The following is a 13,017-nucleotide window of genomic DNA, read 5'->3' on the forward strand; positions in this document are numbered from 1 at the left end:
CCCCTCGTCGCGCCACTTCTCTTCCCGTTAAGCTAGTCCTTCGGGAAGACATCGCCACACCGCCATACTCGTCTGCCGTTGTTCCCGTCTTCCGTCGCGCTGTCTATGAAGGCGCTGTCCTCTTCACTACTTCGGAACTCTTCATACCCCGCAAAGATGTTCCCCTCTCAGCCAGTTTCAGCTCCATGTTTGTCTGCAATCCGCTTCCTACAGCCCTGAAGGCTCTTTGCGGCGAAGCACTTGGCCGTGTTCAGCCTCTTGATGACATGTTTATAACCGACGTGCCGGATGCTTCGTATGCAGAGCTCACCGACTTCTGTGCACTTTCCATTTCTGCTCCGCCATCACCTGACTTATTCACACCTTTCATTGCCGATGACCTTACTGCCGAGCAGCGCTCCCAGCTTCTTCACCTGCTTGCCCAGTTCCGTTCTTCTTTTGATGTCGCTCAGCCTACTCTGGGTCGCAAGTCAACCGTCAGCAACCACATCGACACTGTGCTCCAACGCACCATTGCGGCAGCTCCCGTGCCGCGTCTCCGCCAAGGAGCGTCGGGTGATCAGTGAGCACGTAGACGACATGCTTCAGCGTGGCGTCATTCGACGTTCCAATAGCCCGTGGGCATCACCGGTGGTTCTCGTCACAAAAAAAAAGATGGCTCCATTCGGTTCTGCGTCGATTATCGCCGTCTTAATAAGATAACGCGAAAAGACATCTACCCTCTACCGCGCATTGACGGCGCCCTGGAGAGCTTGCAAGGCGCTGAATTCTTCTCTTCGTTGGATTTACGCTCGGGCTACTGGCAGGTCCCGATGTCAGCAGTTGATCGTCCTAAAACTGCATTCATTACTCCAGATGGTTTATACGAATTTAATGTGATGCTATTTGGCCTATGCAATGCGCCTGCTACGTTTGAACGAACGATGGACAATATCTTACGTGGCCTAAAATAGAGCACGTGTTTATGCTACCTCGTCGACATCGTTGTGTTCACCCCTGATTTCAGCACGCATCTTTTTCGCCATATAGGCAAGTGTTGACGTCCTTGACCAACGCAGGCCGGCAACTGAACCTGAAAAAAAAGTGCCAGTTCGCCGCGAGCAAGCTCGTGATTCTAGGTCACGTCGCATCACAAGACGGCATTCGGCCCGACCTATCAAAACTTCGCGCTGTGGCAGAGTTTCCTAAACCTAAGACACTCAAAAAACTCCGCGCCTTCATCGGCCTCTCTTCTTACTTCAGACGCTTTGTTCGCAATTTTGCCTCGATAATATCACCTCTGACGCAACTCTTAAGTGGCGCCAACGACCTATCCTCCTGGTCTCCTGCATGCAACACCGCGTTCGTGACCTTACGCCGTCTCCTGACGTCTCCGCGTATACTGCGACACTACGACCCCACCGCCTCAACTGAAGTACATACCGATGCCAGTGGTATTGGCCTTGGCGCTGTCCTTGCGCAGTGCAAGCCTGGCTACTCCGAGCACGTCGTTGCTTACGCCAGTCGTGTCATGACCTAAGCAGAACGCAATTACAGCGTCCCAGAAAAAGAATGCCTGGCCATCGTTTGGGCACTCGGAAAGTTTCGCCCTTATTTTCACGGCAGTCCTTTCAATGTGGTTACTGACCATCACGCCCTTTGTTGATTATCCTTTTTAAAAGACCCGCCTGGACGCTTTGCCCGCTGGGCTCTCCGCATTCAAGAATACGACATACACGTCATCTACCGCTTAGGTCACAAGCACACTGACGCTGACGCTCTCTTCTGCTCTCCGCTGCCAGCCGACAAGGCCTCCCTTTCCACTAATGAGGCGGTATCCTCGGTCGACATCGACACCTTCGCATCAGAACAGCGCAAGGATCCTTGGGTGGCCTCTCTTTTGGAGCTCCTTTCTGGCTCGCCTGCATCTGCCATCTTCCGCTCCCTGCGTCGCCAGGCTGCCCATTTTGCTGTCCGAGATAACCTCTTGTATCGGCGCAACTACCAGCCCGATCGTCGCAATTGGCTCCTGGTTATCCCTAGGACTTTGCGCTCCGACATGTGCGCGTCTTTCCATACTGACCCACAATGTGCACACGCAGGCGTTTTGAAGACGTATGAGCGCCTGCGGCAACGTTACTACTGGCGAGGAATGCTTACTTTTGTCCAAAAGCTTGTCCGCTCGTGCCCGCAATGCCAAGGCCGCAAATCTCCGCCTCATCCGCTCACGGTTTATTACAGCTGCTTCCGTGCCCTGCTCGTGCCTTCGACCGTGTGGGAATTAACCTGTACGGGTGCGCTACCACTAACACCTGCTGATAAACGATGGATTATTGTCGCACTTGATCACCTTACACGCTATGCTGAAACCGTTGCTCTACCTGCAGCGACCGCCAGTGACTTTGCATCCTTTCTGCTCCATCGTTTCATTCTTCGTCATGGTCCACCTCGGAAGCTGCTGAGTGATAGAGGCCATGTGTTTTGTCGTAGGTGGTTGAAGCTCTGCTTGCTCAATGCCGCATAGTTCACCGGAGCACCACGGCGTACCATCCTCAAACTAACGGGCTTACGGAGCGTTTCAATCGCACCCTTCGTGATATACTCGCCATGTACGTTTCATCGGAGCATACAAACTGGGACATCATCCTTCCATTTGTCACATACGCGTATAATACGGCTCCACAAAGTACTACACGATTTTCTCTATACTTCCTTCTCTACGGTCGCGATCCTTCCCATACCATCGATACGGTTTTGCCTTATACACCAGACACGTCAGAGTGTGCTCCCATTTCAGCTGTCGCCTGGTACGCCGAGGAATGCCGTCAATTAGCCCGAAAGTTCGCCTCCACCGACCAACAACGACAAAAAGCCAATCGTGATGGCGACGCTACGAAACCGAACTTCGCTCCCGGCACACTTGTCTTGTTGGCCGTGCCTTCTACCACGCCTGGACTTTCGACAAAACTTCTCTCGCAGTATGATGGACCATACCGCATCGTCGAACGCACCTCTCCGGTTAATTATGTCATAGAGCCGCTTACACCGACATCCGACAAGCGCCGCCACGGACGGGATGTTGTTCACGTTCACTGCCTCAAACAATTCTATGACCCGCTCGTCTCCACGTCGTAACTCGCCAGGATGGCTCCGCTTTTGCACCGGGGGTAATTGTAATGAAGAAGAGCAGGAGGACAAGGCTAACCAGATCGTCTGTTCCATGCCTGCAGTGCAACCAGTGGGCCAGCCGGATCGCCAGTGCTTAGCACGAGCGTGAGCGGTTCGGGCAACCAGCTGTTCCTGCTCTGCGTCACCTGCCTTCTCGTTTACGAACAGACGCTACCATTTGAACTGCTCAATACACCCCATTACAATTAATATATTTATTACGAAATATAGAAATAAGTCTACACCTAAGCACAAAAACGACATCCATGACGGAATTGGCCTCTCGGGACCACGCGTCGCAATAGCGGCTTCCGTGTAGCGCTCTAGAACATTGGTTATTGCTTTGCAATTTACCTGCAACAGAGCTTGCAGAATTCTAGAAAGTGTTTTCTTTTTTTTCTGCTTAATTGGCAGACTCGATTGTACAAGTACTTCTGAGCTACAGTGCTCTGAGAGAGAGAGAAGTTTAATGATACGAAATGCTGAGAGGTCGGCCTGAGGTATATTCCTCTAGCCAGCTACTCGGCATTGGGGGAAGGGGAAGAGGGAAAGAAAGAGAGAAGAGGTGCATGATGGATGACGATGACGATAGAATTAAGATGTAGAACATATCGCAAGCAATTTAGCATGCTCAAAGTCTGCAATCCAAGCCCGTAGTTTTTAAGAAGTTCAGTAATGCCTGAATGGCCTTGAAACTTGATCGAGCATCTGGCCAAGGGCCTAAAATAACGTCCTCCGACAACGGTGCGCTGTCGAGACGCGTAAGGTCGTTGTCCAACCTTTCACGCTCTTCCACGTACTTAAGGCAGTCACAAAGCACATGACCTATAGTCTCAGGCACATTGCACACCTCACAGTGCGGAGACTCGGTGCGTCGCATGAGGTGCACGTATCCGCGCGTAAACGCTACCCCCAGCCTTAGTCTGTGCAGAAGACTGAATTGCTTACGTACATATATAAGCTCGCAGGACAAGCACGTACTGTGTAGTAACGCTTTATTGGTGTACTTGAAGTAAGCCACGCTATTATGTTTAGTTTACTACGATGCATCTTCGTTTTCCTGTATGCCCCGTATGCTGCACTGCTTGTGTGTAATAATGTACATGACATATACAAACCCCCTGATTGCACCATGCACTTTCCAATTTGGCCCCAGTTAGTGTGTGTACGAAACACATTCATTTCTCTGGACAACTACCACACCGCTCTTCGGCTGTGCTCCCTAATATTACGTATCGGTGAGAAAAGCTCTGGCTTTGTGTTTTACAATTACAGATTTTTAACCTGGCATATGCTTCCTAGTAGTCCGGAAAGAGTGATTTGCTAAAGCCACTCGGTTAACGTAGATGTTCCCCGGATTACCTACTGCGATACGCCTGTTTGCACTACAACGTAAATCATCGAAAACCAAATAACAAATCAAATTCCAGAAGTTTTGACAGCGATAGCACTACATTCAGAAATTCTGTATGACACAGCCTAGCAGGACAAAACAATAAAGAAAATGTGACAATTAAGGCTCAAGGAAAGTGATGAAAATGCGAAAATAACCTGCAAACTATTGTAACACTCTGTATTGGCGGATATGCTTGATTTCTTCTTTTATTTTAATGTCATTGGGAAAGTTCCAATGAACCTTACTAAATTTGAAACATCCTACAGAAGGGCAACAAACGACAGGATACACTCTTAGGCAAAGTTACACCCTTTGGCTTGCCCCTTCTGCCACACAACAATAATCGTTATCTGCCTTGATGCGTTTCCTTTCTTTAACGCTGCGAGCCCGGTACTTTCCAGTAACGAACGGCACGCGCGTTATCAGCACAGAACAGTTTACACCCTTTGGAGTGCCCCTTCTAATAACGCGCAGGCCATTCGTTACTGGAAAGTTCCAGGCTCGCAGCGTTAAAGAAAGGAAACGCATGAAGGCAGATAACGATTATTGTTGTGTGGCAGAAGGGGCAAGCCAAAGGGTGTAACTTTGCCTAAGAGTGTACCTGCCATGAGATAATTTTACATAAAAGAATAGTAGATCAAAATAAGAAAATATGTGATGGGTGCAGTAAATTTTTTCGCTACATGAAGATATGTAAAATGAAAGTATGCGGACTGCCTAGCGCTACAGACCACGGCCATGTTTGGCACGTATTGATCTATATGCAATACACACTACTATTCTGGGCAACTCCACTGAACCCCAAGTGCAGGGAAAATTTAGCGTAAGTAGCGGTATGGAAAGGCATCTCGTGCCACTTGAGCTAGCCTTTCATTGTTAAACGTGTAGACTAAGTGCAAGAGCGTGAAATTGAATGAGCAATGCTGATACGTAGACGAACATTACATGTTGGGCCAAAGGCATTCTAATATGCGCGCGCAATCATAAGAGAGGTTACGTCAATTGCTGATTGCGTGGTAAAATGGAACAAGTACTCTTACGAAGCATGACTCAATATCTCCTGGTGTGTACAAAGTATGGAAGGAATAGAAGCGTTTTTCGTTGTTATCGGATGAACAGAACGGGTGCGTAGCTGTCCTAGCCACGCATATTAAAAAAGATGCACTATTCTAGATGTTTCCCCTAAGCATACATAAATATTGGTTATAGAAACAAGTAACGAGCCAGCAATCAATCAAGGTGACTTTGCTTTCAGCATGCAACAGCCTTCAGCTTATATAGTACGTTTCTTTAAGTTTATTTTTCATGCCTTAGTGATTCTCATGCCTTCGTTTCTGTGTTTTTGGGACACCATACGCTTTCGCGTTTAAAATGCATGCAACACATCACAGAACGCATGCTCAACAAATCACGTTGAAGTCTAGGTCTCGCTGCTATCGCAAATGTACAGTATTTGTCAAAAAGTTCAGGGGCTACGTTGCCTGAAACCACCAGGCTGACTGCAGTGTCAACGCCCCGAGAGGTAAATAAAGATAAACGAAAAAAAAGCGCTCCTACTTTCCATTTAAAATTCTGGAGTGTCAGAAAATAACAGACAGTGAAGGCACGGAGTGGTCGATGTTTTTTTACGAAAGGGTCTGCATCAAATAACAACCACAAACAGGAAATACCATCACCAAAAACACATTTATTTCTATCCGAACGAGTAATAACTTGACTTTGCACTCCTGCAAGAGTAGCAATTCAAACATTTCGACAGACACAACACAACCGCACCGAAGAAAGAGATGACTATAAGGGTAAAAGAAAGCACTTCTCCGTCACGGAGAGCAAGTCACCAGAAGCTATCGCCAGTGTTTAAATATTTTACATTCGTCCGTCGCAGCGGCGTGGAGCGTCTTCTATCGGCTCTGCGCTGATTTTTCAACATTTATCAAATGCCAGCGAAAGAGGCACTTCTCGGTGAACTTCTCGTCTCGATACACAATTTATTTTCTCTTGATCCCGCCAAATTTACTCATCAGTGCAGGCTGTGCCGAGCACTCCCGGCCAGCATCTTTCACACACTACGGGGCTCTGCAAGTACACCGATGTTCGGTCGCCCACGTGGCTTTCACATTACCACGACGCAGCAATGGGAGGCCATACTGTTCAACTCCGACCAGGGCGAGCAGCGGGGCTATTCTGCAAGTGTCCACCTATAGTACACATGTCCATTTCGTCTGCTGCTGAAGTGCTGAGCGACTGGGGGCGCCTGTCTGCTTGTGACACATACTCCGGCTCAGTCAGTCAGAACTCCAGCAGCAGACGAAATGCACATGTCCACTAGGTGGACACTTGCAGAATAATCCCCCAGGTCTTGGTCGCAGGGCTGGCAGAGGCAGCCGCCAAGGAGCATGGACTCCGGGTCGATTAACCATCATCGCCTCCCGCAACGGAAGAAACCATTCATCCATCAAGAACTTGGAAAATATTAGGACTCTATTGATGTTTACGCGGTCCGTTCTGTCAACAAAGAAGGTGTAAGAACAGCTTGTGTGATACCGCTTTCGCAAGTGAAGCACGCTTGTCAGCTAGGACGCACGTCGTCGTGAACAACAACAAAATCTGTGTAAATACTCGAATGTTTTATCTGCATATACAAGGCAGCAGAATCTGGGTTATGTGCACGCACTTGTCATGGCATTTTGGATGCCTTGAAGCTATCGAGAAATGCCAACCACATGCCCGAATAACGCATGCGATAAAAAAGTGTTTAAATCAATAAAAGCAAAAAGACGTATTGCAGTGGGTCCCGGGACATGATGGTATAGCATGTACTGAATTAGCCGACTTGCGGACAAAATTTACCCATAATCACCAATGAAAAGGTGATTTATGTAAATACTACTAAAGAAAGAATTGTGCATTCACGATTACGCAAAGGGGAATCCGGAATGACCCACACTGACCTCTGCGAGAAGCCTTTTTCGAGCAACAATAAAGTTGGTTTACTCTTTCTCTTTCTCTCTCTCTAGTCTGTTCTTCCGCGCTGGCGGATATGGCTGAACAGTTCTTTAGCAGGGGTCATGGGATGCCCACTAGCGTGCAGACAGCGCTGATTGCGTGCCAAAAGTGTTCCAGTTGCATTTTCTTTTCTTTTCTTAACAGTTTATTCCGGCAGCCCCCAGCCGGTAGGCTAAAACTAATAATTTCTTAACCAAAATCTGCCGAGAACAACCTGTATCACACCACATAAAGGGCTATCCTGTTTTGCATGGGATTAGAGCAACTCTTCCTATATCTACTGCTTGTCAGCTAATCAGAAGGTCTCGCAGGCACACTCTGGTTGTTGCTATTGTATGACCCAATATACGGATTAAAACTAGTATTATATTTTAGCGTAACAAGTGCCCCAGCTGCGTTAGCACAAACATAAAGGACATAATTGCTCCTCGCTTTCATACCGCACTGGTCGTTGCTTCAATGTGATCGTAAAGCATAAGAATAAGAAAAATACCGTAAACAATACATTGAAGGGTCATGCAACATTGCAGCAGTAGCATTTTATATGGATACGACGGCTACAGACTAGCTGGCCGCATTAATGATCCCCAATAGTTTCTACGACTCCGCAGGCGCGGAGGGGTGGCTCGGCTATAGGAGCATTTTGTGCACGAGCTAGCGGTTTCCAAACCCCGTCGACAACATCGACGCCCCCCTGCGGCCTCGTATGAGGCTCACCTTGCGTTGCGCTGCCGTTATATCGAACGGGCTGCTCCCACTGCGGGCCATGAGGGGAGTAAGAGAAGGAGAAGAGCGCGCAACGATCACAATGTGCGGGTGATAGTAAAGTGCATGAGTGTGAAGGAAAAGAGAAGAGGGGAGGAGCGTTTCGAAGCGGCTGGAATACGAGACGGAACGAAATGAAATAAGAAGAAATGGAGAACAGTGTGCCGGGCTGGTCGGATCGGTCGGAGCCCTCGCTTCGAGCCGCCCGGTGCTCGAGCGGAGGAAGAGTAGCGCGCGGGAGCTGAAGCGGGCTGAGAGAGAGGAAAGAAAGAGAGAGGGGGGAGCACGCGGGCGAGGCATCTGGGCCCGCTCAGACAGCGTGCTGCCAGTGTACGGTGCGCGGCCGAGACTTAACAGCGGTCGCGTGCGTGGTTTGGAACCTCGGGTGCGCGCGACTTTTTTCCTCACCTGAGAACTCGCGGCCTCTGTCACGCCCTGTCGCGTTTCGGGGCAACGTCGGCGCGCTTGGCAGAGTGCTCGTAGGAGCTTAGGTGAACGCGTTTGCTGCAGTGCCTTTCTGTATTGCAGAAAAGACGATTTGACGTGCCGGGAAATTAGCTGGATACATTGAGGGCTGGCAAGCTGGGGAACTGTCCTTACGCTAGTTCACACGCAACTTCTCCTTCTGTTTGCAGCAAGAAAAAAGCTTGGTCACGTGCATCGGTACGTGTAAGCCCTCAAGCATCCAAGTAGATCGGTGGCTCTCCAGAACTGTGTGAACAGCGAGTGCCTCCTCGCGCTCTTGTGGCAAATGATAGAGTCTGTTGTCGTCTGATCACCAGCCGGCTAATGTGACAAGGTGCCAGTTGATACCGTTTCGCGGGATTCTTGTGGACATTTGGACTTCAGTGAGACTGTCTAGCGGGACTTCAAGGCTGAGTGCGTTGCTTAGAGGTCATTAAAGCCATTATTCCCGAACCTTAGCAAAGAGAACCTGGCGCGGATACGTGTTGAAAAGACGGTATTCTCATTTGGGATACTTAAATCAAGTGCAAGGATAACTGCTCGACTTTCGTCATCAAGCTCCTCGTAGGAGGGTAAGTTTTTCCATCTTTTGCTTCTACTGTGTGCCATGTACCTAAGCGTCATGCAAGAAAGGACTAAAAAAGAGGTGAACAATACATGAATAACCAAATAGCTAGTTATGCCACCTAAATAGCTGAAATGTTTCACTTGACATGTGATCAGCATTCATTTATTTACCACTTTAACATTGAAGAAAAGTAGGTGACATACTTTACATGCTGCCAACATTTCCAATCAACCATACAGTCAATCAATCAGTACATAAATAGGCATTTCTAAAGTACCCGAGATTAACCGTGAAAATTTTACTTCGCTCAATCAAATCCATATGGCATGTATACGGCGTCACATGTTTTCAGCAAAGTAATATTTCAGCCACGCTTCGTGGACCACATTGTGCTGAGCGAGAACAATAAGGGAACTGAAGGGGCTTCATTCTTTTGTTACGACCACACGAAGAAAACAGACGAGCCTGTTTTCTCCATATTGTTGCAATCAGCGTGCTCTTTTCTTTTTTTTTTTTTTTTTTTGTATGGTTGTCAATATGATTTTGCTACGTTCATTATCTTATATCATGATATTGTTGTAACTATTGACTGAAATTATTTGCACTGTTTATATGGAATTATTATGTTTATTAAAGGAAGATCTGATAAACTGGCGAACTTAAAACATTTGTTTGTTTTCTTTCTTACTTCAAGTGCTTTGGTTATATTGATTTCTGATGCACTCATGAGGAATTCTTGATATTTACCTGCAACCGTACCAACTAAACTGGTGTTTTAACCTATTCAAATTGTTTCTGTTAAAAACTTATTCTCATGAGTGGCGGTACTAGCTGAAGGTTCTGTTTCTTCGTGAGCAGAACAGTGCACATTCGTCAAGATACAAGCGACATGAAACAGGAACAAGTGTTTCAGCGTAGTTGCGTATGACTGGCCAGCGACCACATCCGTTGCTTATAGTACAGCCACTTTGTTCTAATGGTGGGTTGATAATGAGCTAGCTAAGATAGGTCAGGGCATGATTAATTTGGTTAGGCTGGTGGTGGTGGTGCTAACTTTATTGAAAGGAGGAAGGGGAAAGGGGTGAGGGTGGCTGAGGGATCGGGCTGAAGTAAGGCCCTGGGCCTGCTTGGCCTTCTCCGCCCAGTCCACCAGTTCAAGCTGTCGGTCGACGTCCCCGGAACTGAACCAGGCTGTCCAGTCAGTCTCGCTGCTGACGGGGGGATGAGAAAACGGGAGCTAGGTGCATTCCCACATTATGTGTGTGAGTGTCCCTGTTGGTTAGACTGTTTCCCAGCACTATTCGAATTATTGCGGGAACTCTAAACACTGATTTTTTTTAAAGGGATAGAAGGAGATGTTAGCGCACAACTACTGCGCAGGGTGCTCCATGGCTCTTGAACTTGTACTAGATTACATATATTATTTTGTGTACACTTGCACTTAATATTGCTGGAGAAAGAGCAGAATAACAATTGATGCACGCACAACAAAGTTATCACTTACCAGTCAAAGCAACACCACGACATTAAAAAAAAGGAATTTAAGTACCAAAACCATGGTATCGTTATGAGGCATGCCGTAGTGCGGAACTATGGATTAATTTAAACCCCTTGTGATCCTTTCCCAGGCCCCCCAATGAACGGTACACGGGAGTTTTTGCATTTCACCCCCATTTAAATGCGGCCGCCGTGCCCGAATTTCATTCCACGTCTTCGGGCCTAGCAGCGCAACGCCAAAGCCACTGCGCCACCACGGCGTGTGACATTACAAAGCAACTCTCAAAGCCACTATGCGAAACAGTTATTCAGCGATTTGTTTGAGTTACCAACTGCGATTTAGCCCCTATTCTCGAGAACACAACGTGAAATGCGAAAGACAAAGAGCAAAGCATACATCGTGAAGAAAACATTTTCAGTTGATACGCAGTGCGTGTGTTGTCCCTTAATTTCGCGTCCATGTTCGTTCTTTTCGCTCTTACATAAAAAGATACAATAAAAAGCCCCGCGTTGTGTTCCTAGCTCGACTTTTCATAGCAATCTTCATTACGTTGACCAGCATACTACTTTGCTACCATGGTCTCGCAATGGATAAGTGCTCCCGGAACTGCGCACCACCTGCAGGTGGACATCGCATATAGGAGAATCTAGAGAATACACATTTTGCAGTTCGTTCAATTAGCCCACAGCACTTGCGTTTCGTTTTTATTTACACAGTAGCAAGGTGACCAAGGCTTTCAGGCAAGCTTCGCAAATTCCTTGGACACAAATGTGTTTTTAGTGTATTTGTAAGCACCACGATTTCAAATAGCTGCGCGGACATCAACACCCCAGCGCGTTAACGACAAATCCAAGGTAACACTGCAAGAACACGCAAGTGAGTGGCACACTTCTCCCGTTGTACAAGTCGAATGCATAGAGAAATAAAGGTATACTTAATGCGCTGTAGTTGACGTCGAGATTAAGTGTTCTTTTTGAACATATGCGCCAAGGAGGAAATAAGTTGTGCTGAATATTTTTCTGTCACATACCTCACGCTTAGCATGATCTACCCATCTTCGAGCATGCCAATCACGTTCACATAAAACACATCTCTAGAAAATTATGCAAAATTGCAAATTCTATAATTAACGACATTTAGTCAGCGGCTGAATTGTCAAAGGTCTTAAGGCGTTAGAATCGTTAGTAAAAGGCCAGTTGGACCGATGGCGCGGAATGATTAGCAATAACAAAAGATGTGCTATAGTGTTACTGTGAAGTAGTGCTTAGCCATTTACTCTTTAAGCCACCACTTGGTCTTACGTGTTCCCACTTCACTGGTTTGCCTCAGATTACCCTGCGCTAGCATGTTTTCTGACAACGCTGTTTCGTTGCTCAATATTGCTCAAATAATAATGGAGTTCAGTTAGTTAGTTAGTTAGTTAGTTAGTTAGTTAGTTCGTTCGTTCGTTCGTTCGTTCGTTCGTTCGTTCGTTCGTTCGTTCGTTCGTTCGTTCGTTCGTTCGTTCGTTCGTTCGCTCGTTCGCTCGCTCGTTCGTTCGTTCGTTCGTTCGTTCGTTCGTTCGCTCGTTCGTTCGTTCGTTCGTTCGTTCGTTCGTTCGTTCGTTCGTTCGTTCGTTCGCTCGTTCGCTCGTTCGCTCGTTCGTTCGTTCGTTCGTTCGTTCGTTCGTTCGTTCGTTCGTTCGTTCGTTCGTTCGTTCGTTCGTTCGTTCGTTCGTTCGTTCGTTCGTTCGTTCGTTCGTTCGTTCGTTCGTTCGTTCGTTCGTTCGTTCGTTCGTTCGCTCGCTCGCACATAAGTTTCAGTGGTTATTCATCGTACATCTTTTCGATAGGATTCATTCGGAGACCGGAGAGCTAACCTTTCTCTGTACGAAGGCACCAACAAAAAATACAGCAGAGAGGGCGGGGGCAGGAGCAGCAGAATGTCTCTGAATAGACCTTTAAGAACCTGCAACCAATTTGTATCACTCGGAGCGCGCCGCCCGGAAAGCAATTACGTACGCCGCGGGACACACGCCGCCAGCGCGCGGAGCGATCTCGCAGCGAATGACGGCAGAAAAGGCGCGGACCCCGAAATAGTGCGAACAAGCAAGGAGATGGTTGGCGCTGCCACCCAAACGGCGTCTGTCTCCTCCGAGTGTTGGTCGGGTCCATTTCTGTCGCGAGTTCGGGG

General features: G+C 47.6%; 1 protein-coding gene across 2 annotated transcripts in view; it reads left to right on the plus strand.

Moving 5' to 3' along the window:
- Positions 1-8,630: 8,630 nt before the first annotated feature.
- The window catches only part of LOC126521224 (plexin-B-like), a 487,065-nt gene continuing 482,678 nt past the window's right edge, over positions 8,631-13,017 (plus strand). For both annotated transcript variants that reach the window (XM_055065821.2, XM_055065820.2), the window contains exon 1: positions 8,631-9,351. The gene's annotated coding sequence lies outside the window, so the exon portion shown is untranslated. The remainder of the gene's footprint in view (positions 9,352-13,017) is intronic.

Source organism: Dermacentor andersoni, chromosome 6 (genome assembly GCF_023375885.2).
Source record: "Dermacentor andersoni chromosome 6, qqDerAnde1_hic_scaffold, whole genome shotgun sequence".
NCBI classification, from domain to species: domain Eukaryota; kingdom Metazoa; phylum Arthropoda; class Arachnida; order Ixodida; family Ixodidae; genus Dermacentor; species Dermacentor andersoni.